Source organism: Gadus chalcogrammus, chromosome 3 (genome assembly GCF_026213295.1).
Source record: "Gadus chalcogrammus isolate NIFS_2021 chromosome 3, NIFS_Gcha_1.0, whole genome shotgun sequence".
NCBI lineage: Eukaryota > Metazoa > Chordata > Actinopteri > Gadiformes > Gadidae > Gadus > Gadus chalcogrammus.
In genome coordinates, this window is record NC_079414.1 from 8,624,357 (window position 1) to 8,632,139 (window position 7,783).

A 7,783-nucleotide genomic window follows, 5' to 3' on the forward strand; every position below is an offset into this window, starting at 1 on the left:
CATACATGGCGATGCTGGGACCAGGTGACCTGGAGGCGCGGTGCAAATAAACAGTCGCACGCACGTCCCGGCGCGAGTAAACACACCAAGATAAACAGGCCTACTCACACAGACACAAGAACGGAGCACTTTATATAGATATGGCTTATTTATCGTTTTCTGATGGCTGAGTTTCAGACGATTAAACATATGTCCAATTAATTTCTGATATGGGCGGAGAGAATGATATGTTTTAATGCAATATAGGCCTACCTATTAAACAGAGGCTGTCACGTGATCATCTGATCACTCCGCTGCGACATCATTGATAATATGTCGTGTGTTGCATAGGTAATGCTGGCATGTGACCACCCTCCCTTTGGGGAAGGTAACTTGTCAGATGCATCCAGTCTCAGAGCAGCCCTTCCTCTGCGTGCAGTATATGTGCTTACAGGCCTGCATAGGCCTATATGAACGTAGACTTTTTTTATCCCATCCGCAGATGATGAGGTCATAAATGCCTTGTTGCCTATCATCTGTCAAATTAGAATTATAATCAAAAACTTCTCAATCAAAATATTCGGCCGTGCCTCGCCCTTCCCCAACTAATTGCAGGATTCGGCTGATGCCGCAGTTATTGCGGTTATGTGTTTTTTCATTCTGTGGAAGGCTCCTAATAAAGGATGAAGGCCTCTATGGCACTATTGGATAACAATCCTGAGAGGGAATCATGGCTGACGGGAGGGCTTTGACTTGTTCTGTGTGCCGATACCTACGTTCTCTCCGCCTCACTTTCACGTTGATTCCGTGGACGTGCTTGTGTTACAAATAGCATCGCATCTTTAAGACGAGCTCCCCGCCACTCCCAGGTCCCCGCGACGTGTTTGGTGAATGACTCCCAGCCGTCCTGAAAACGTCCCGTCTCTGACGATATAAACGCATTGGTTTTATGATTCCAAAACTTGGTCAAACATGCACATCGCGCCATCACGCTCCAGTTTGAGGTGGAAAAAGAAGTAGAAGAAGAAGAAGAAGAAGAAGAAGAAGAAGAAGAAGAAGAAGAAGAAGAAGAAGAAGAAGAAGAAGAAGAAGAAGAAGAAGAAGAAGAGAGAGAGAGAGAGAGAGAGAGAGAGAGAGAGAGAGAGAGAGAGAGAGAGAGAGAGAGAGAGAGAGAGAGAGAGAGAGAGAGGAGAGAGAGAGAGAGACGGTATAGGCCTAATGCAGAGTTAGTAAGAGCGAGAGAGACTGCTCTCTCTCTCTCTCTCTCTCTCTCTCTCTCTCTCTCTCTCTCTCTCTCTCTCTCTCTCTCTCTCTCTCTCTCTCTCTCTCTCTATCTCTCTCTGTATATATATATTTATAGACAGTAAGATCTCTTACTCTCTCTCTCTCTCTCTCTCCTCTCTCTCTCTCTATATATATATATATATATATATATATATATAGAGAGAGAGAGAGAGAGAGAGAGAGAGAGAGAGAGAGAGAGGGGGGGGGAGAGAGAGGCGCGTGACCTGTTTGACCCTAAATGCTCCAGAGCGAGGTTGCAGGGATTCGTTGCCCATGAACAAATGGTGAGGGCAGGGATTCACATACAAATAAACATTTAATAAAGATTTACAAATATGATTGAAAAGCTGCCCATATGATTAGGCCTACGACGGAAGAATCACCTTTGCTTAAACGTCTGCCTATCTTATTTAGCTATGACTTTCAAAAAAATTGATAAGGAATAAAAACTTAAGGAGAGATATGGGAGTTTTCTCATTATGTTTACAGTCAGCGGGCGTGTAATAAACGAGCTCGGCAAGTTAACATGCGCTATTAATTTTTCATTGCTTTTTCGTTGGAGGCTCCCGCGCTACAGTAGAGCAGCGAGGCTTGCATGGCGCGGAGGAAATGAAAGGGGAAGACTTAAACAACAACACCGGCTCCAATTTGCCTCTAAATAATTATCACCAGCCAACCAAATTCTCACTAAATGTTTTAAAATAAATCTCAACCCTTCTCCTCCTCCACCCTCCCCATCTTCCCATTTAAAGCAAGGAGCACATTGGAGAGGTAATGAAATATGTAAATGGCTTTGGACCTCTGATTAAAGCCGTCCCACCCTGATGAAAGTTTTCTCTAAATTTCAGAGCCTAAAGCAACAACAATTTGTATACATGATTGATTGTGTTTGGTTTTTGTAATTGCTGATGTAATTTGCAAGTCGAGAGAGACAAGGTTGAGGACTGCGATTTACTTTTGAAGAGAGGAACGCACAAGGCTAAATCTGGAATAAAACAGGCTTCGAGAAGGGGGACAAAAAAGCAGGAAAGCCAGTAAAAGCCCCAAAAAGGCATAATTAATTAATGAATAATGTGGTTTTAATGATTTTGCTATCAGAACTTTGTCAAACCCCTGGAGCTATGCACTCTGACCGAGTTGGACTTTCCACACCGTAACGACCCATTCAACCAGATATACAACGTGTAGGCCCGTTAAAATACCCAGGGCACCATTGGAAAGCCATGTGTAAATAGTAACCGCAGACCCTAATGATATATGTTGAATCTCCTCTCGGACAGATATTCCGTCCGTCTTTTCCAGTCGCTGACATGTGTGTAAGTTGTACAGGCCTGCAGAGCCACGAAACATCTCCTGAAATCAGGCTACACCACTCTCAGTCCTGCGTTATGATGAAGTCTAATTCATGAATGCTCAATAAAGATACATGCAATGTGAACGGGGATTAGAGCGAATGCTGTGGGGTAGGTTATGTTTCTAAACAGACAGTGGATTAAATAGTACTAGGAAGCGCAAATGGAGTCGACGAAGAAACAGGCTGATGTGTAGAGAATAAAACTATTGCAACATGATTCATATATTGAGCCTTACATTTGGGATCATAGAAAAGTAAAGGTGTGTGTGTGTGTGTGTGTGTGTGTGTGTGTGTGTGTGTGTGTGTGTGTGTGTGTGTGTGTGTGTGTGTGTGTGTGTGTGTGTGTGTGTGTGTGTGTGTGTGCTTTTGCGCGCGCGCGTGTGTGTGTGAGCGCGTGCGTGTGTGTGCGTGTGTCCGTGTGTGTGCGTGTGTGTGTGTGTGTGTGTGTGTGTGTGTGTGTGTGTGTGTGTGTGTGTGTGTGTGTGTGTGTGTGTGTGTGTGATGGTGGAGTACGTATGCTCGCCCCCTGGTGGTCTTGTTTCGACCTTCGAAATCTAGGTTGACTCTAGGTTCTATCACTGAAGTCCCTCAATACATCACAACAAGAAATAGTTCGTTTAGAATACACTATTTTAGCGTCTTCTTGTGGGTCATGGAAGCTGTACAAATAGTGTATAGGCTATTTGATTAGGTCTAAACCACACATACCTATATGATTAGAATAAAATTAGTTCATTTTAGAGGTGTTCAACATTCAGATGGCATACATTTAGTGCTGGTGTATAGGACCCAGGCAACATCAGAAGTAGGCCTATAGGCCAATAAACATCGAGGAGGGAGCTAAAATGATTAAATGTCGAGAAACAGGAATGGAAATAACACTTTTTAATTCAGTTTATGCTTTAGGCTATTTGTGAGGTTAATATTTCAGGGACGGCGTTTAGATATGCCCTCTCAAGTCAGGTGGGACGAGAGCGTATTGAATCCTTCCTCACGTTGGAGTCGAGGTGTGTTGCTCATCAATCGCATTTCATTAAAACGGCGCCGTTTTTAGATTCCCAATCAATGAAGTAATGAGTAGGAAGGCCTGTTTCACATGCCGCCATGCGCACCTTCCAGCTAAACATTAATGACACTGGGTTGAAGGAAAGCTCGTATGCAAAACTTACTTTTCTTATAACAGCAGAGATCTCCCTGTCCAATAAGGACTACAAAGATATGCGAAGAAAAGGGTAAATAGGACCTATTGCATTTATTATTGCTTTCATATGCAAAAAAAGTTCGTTAAATATACATTCTTCTGATGGGAGTGGCACCAGACATTCAATTCTCAGTTTTTTGGTTTCAGATATGGCTGTGTTCTAATATTATTAAAATTGCAATATTTGTTCTTAATTGCGGGCCTACAGCGACAGGAGCGTTTGGATTTGGGGTCTCGAGTCGTTTCTGTTTTATTAAAGGCCTTAGTGCAACTAAGCCCCATTTTTGCTAATACTTAATTAATTAAGCATTTTTATTGACATGAATAAATTGAGTTGAAATCGCATAAGGCATGAGCATTAGCGTTCTTCCTCGGTAATTGAAATTAAACATATGATCATCTACTCCCCAAACCCATAGCTTAGTGAGCCTTCCCATTCGTTAATGGGAAATTCCTGTGCCACGTCATTCGCTCAAAGGATTCGCACCAGCCAATCACCGTGATCCCTATTCGATGCTATCTGTATACCGCTGTGACGCGGGGCCCAACGCGGCTCGTCATTGGACCGTCCCGCTGTGAGTGACGGGCGGTAAGCAGCGGTAGGTCCATGGGGCTGGCGCGCGGGCGCTGTCCACACGAAAGCAGGTCCTGAAACGCGCCGTGTTGCGACACCGTGCAGGCTTGCGCTCTGACAGGACGCGCGGGAAGCTTTCAGCCCATTTGACAGCGTTTTGCAATTCAGCAGTAACAGGGTTTGCTCTGAGAAAAAACACACCGGTGCATTTCACAAGGCTTTCTGTTTTCTGTTCTGCACGCCCTGAGATCCGTGCACGAACGACCCATCGCGACGCAGGCAATACAGAGAGCAAGAATCACCTAGTTTTGCCTTTCTTCAAGCAAACAGGATAACAACTCTTCTGTGCAAAAGGCTGAAGTCCAACTCTTCTTTGTGTTGTCCTTTCCATTTATATATTTTTTTGACACCGTGGATAATTTGACCCTATGCGCTGGGGCTGCACCGTCCATGCTCGCTCAAATGCTGGGAGTTTACAAGAGTTGTTCTGAAAAGGAGTTTCTGGCCATGCTTTTTAAAAGATTATACAACGATTGAACTTACTTGAAAAAGAAGGCCCTGGCAAAGGATTTCAAATTAGATTACATTTGGTCAAAGTTGAGCTATACTTTAGAGAAACCCGCGAAGGTTTAGTCTGTCACTCGGGACTGACAGCAGGCTCGTGGCTCTGCGCCCCGCCGGGTCGGTCATAGTTCAGGGGTCACGGTCAGCGGACCGAGGAGGAGAGAAAAGAGAACGGAGGAAGAAAAGGATTCGGTTAACGGGGAGAAATAATTCCCGCTTTTTGCCCAAATGTTTTTGGGTTTTTTTCTTGGACTGAGGTGACGCGGTCACCACGATTTACTTTGAAAACATTTCGTTTTTCTACTCCTCATTTTTTTCGCACGAAGCAGTCGAGGAGTTCGCGGGACGTCGCTTTGGTCCCCTGGCGGGACTCTTTCTTAATTAAATCTCCAGACTGCTTTCCCACAACCAGGACTAAAAAAGGGCTCCTTTGGCCAATGTATTTATTTTGATACTATTCTTAAATAAGTACTTCGTCTGCTCTCCATCCGCCGATGCATTTGCGTTTATTTATTGTTTTACTTTTTAATAATCAAACGTTTTAGCGGCTTCGTGTCAATATTTTTTTATTTCTCCTTCTTCGTTGTTCGCGGTCCGTCGCCACAAGTCAGCGGCTCACAGGGCTGCCCGTCCGGTGGCCCCTCAGAGACTTGTAGCCTACCACAGGGGCCTCCATCCCCCCGCCCGTTACACAAACGGGATGGAGATTCACTGTAAGCACGATCCGTTCGCGGCGATGCACAGTAAGTAGCTGACTGCTGTTTATCTCATGGACGTGTGCAGCACGGGGCCGGTATGGGAATAATAATGCCGCAAATTTGTCTCTGCTCGCCACTTAATCTGTTACGGTAGCCTATATATTTGTAATAGGCTACTTTCCTATTGGTAGCATAATTATGTAGCTAAAGTGCGAATAATTAACAGAAGTTAGGAGTTTTACAAATATATAGATAGCCTATTCTCCTTTTCTTTAAATGCTACAAAAGATTGGATCCTTATTGAAAAGGATGGCTGAGGTGCACGGGTGGGTGCTTTGGGAGGGTTTGTGTGTGTGTTTGAGAGAGAGAGAGAGAGAGAGAGAGAGAGAGAGAGAGAGAGAGAGAGAGAGAGAGAGAGAGAGAGAGAGAGAGAGAGAGAGAGAGAGAGAGAGAGAGAGAGAGAGAGAGAGAGAGAGAGAGAGAGAGAGAGAGAGAGAGACGTTGGCAACAATATTCCTCGTTATTCAGATGTTTAATGCTCCGAGGTCTTTTAGGACTCTGAGGCCCGAGCCAACATTGCCCGAGCGTTCTGGATCACTCGTTCTTGATCAGCAGTAGCCCCACTAGTAACCCATCGGCTCCTGCGCTGGAGACCATATTGTATTATAAGTTATAACCATGTTTTACCATTAGATTTCCCGTACCTTTTATTCTCGATGTAATATTTGTAACTTTAGTTCAAAGAATAACAGCGGATGAAAAGAGCCGCTGCAGGACGGTGTAATAGCTAGGCTACATAATATATACATACATTTATTAAATAAATCTTGTCCAGACAACACATTTGTCATGCATATGCCTTTCCATGCATGCCTTTAACTGAACAACACAAATATATATATGACCTAACTTGTTAGGACAGATGAACACCATGCTCAATGTGTTAGGGAAAAGGTTAAATCTCGTATGAATGAGAACTATGTGTCGTGTGGACTATAACGGCCGGGCTATTTCATGAGGCTGCATCACTACTTTTACTGAGAAGTAGGCCTACTTGTAGTTTGGTGCTTGGTGTCCATAGGCCTATTTGTCTGTCTTCCGATGCTTTATTCGTTAGTTCTAGTTGTATGGTTATAATACCATGCCGAGAGGGCAGAAAACCTCAGTTTTAAATGAATGACAAATCCTCACACGGCGGGGTTTGGATCCCCTGGATTTAACATACACATTTCAGAAGGTAGAACGAATCACTTCCTCCACTTTAAGGCCAGGGACTCATCGGAGCGTTTCGCCGCGCGGCTGATCCTGGGGGTCCGACGGCAGCGGAGCTAAAGTTAGAATCAAACCCAGCGACGCTTTAAAACGATTACAACGAAATGTCAAAGGTAGACGTAGGCGAGGAATCCAGTGTGACGCGTGGAAATGTTGTTTGGATGCGCGTGCGGCTTGTAGCTGGAGGCATGTACGGGCTCTCTCTGTCTCTCTCTCTCTGTCTCTCTGTCTCTCTGTCTCTCTCTCTCTCTCTCTCTCTCTCTCTCTCTCTCTCTCTCCCTCTCTCTCTCTCTCTCTCTCTCTCTCTCTCTCCTCTCTCCTCTCCTCTCTCTCTCTCTCTCTCCTCTCTCTCTCTCTCTCTCTCTCTCTCTCTCTCTCTCTCTCTCTCTCTCTCTCTCTCTCTATCTCTCTATTTTGAGACGTGTCCGACTCTGACATTTGTAGGCCTATAGGTTAAGGGCTTAAACTAGGCCATGAGCGTTTTACACTAATTAACCGTTCAATTCTAAACTGTATCCAACATAAAAAATAGCAGGTTCTATAGGTGGGCCTGATAATAAAAATAGGGAAACATTTTCGGTGTGTTAGTTACATTTCTAAAATAAAAAGATAATTGTGATGATAATGAGCCGATTTCCAACCAACATATTGTTATGGTAATAGGTGAATATCAAGTAGGCCTAGGCACCGCATTGGAACCAGCAAATGTGCTTAAAAGCACATTTAAATTAAAAAATAAATGATAAAATAACTGGCCTTGTGGCTGACATGGGCCGATGCATTGGCTAGTCTATATCGTAACATGCTTATTAATATTTTTAAACAGGACATCGATTTATTAAGGCTTCCAAAATATA

At 44.0% G+C, this 7,783-nt stretch overlaps 1 protein-coding gene across 1 annotated transcript in view; it reads left to right on the plus strand.

The window, feature by feature from the left end:
- Nucleotides 1-7,783, plus strand: part of pax5 (paired box 5) — a 49,343-nt gene that overhangs the window by 1,136 nt on the left and 40,424 nt on the right. The gene's annotated exons all lie outside the window — the stretch shown is intronic.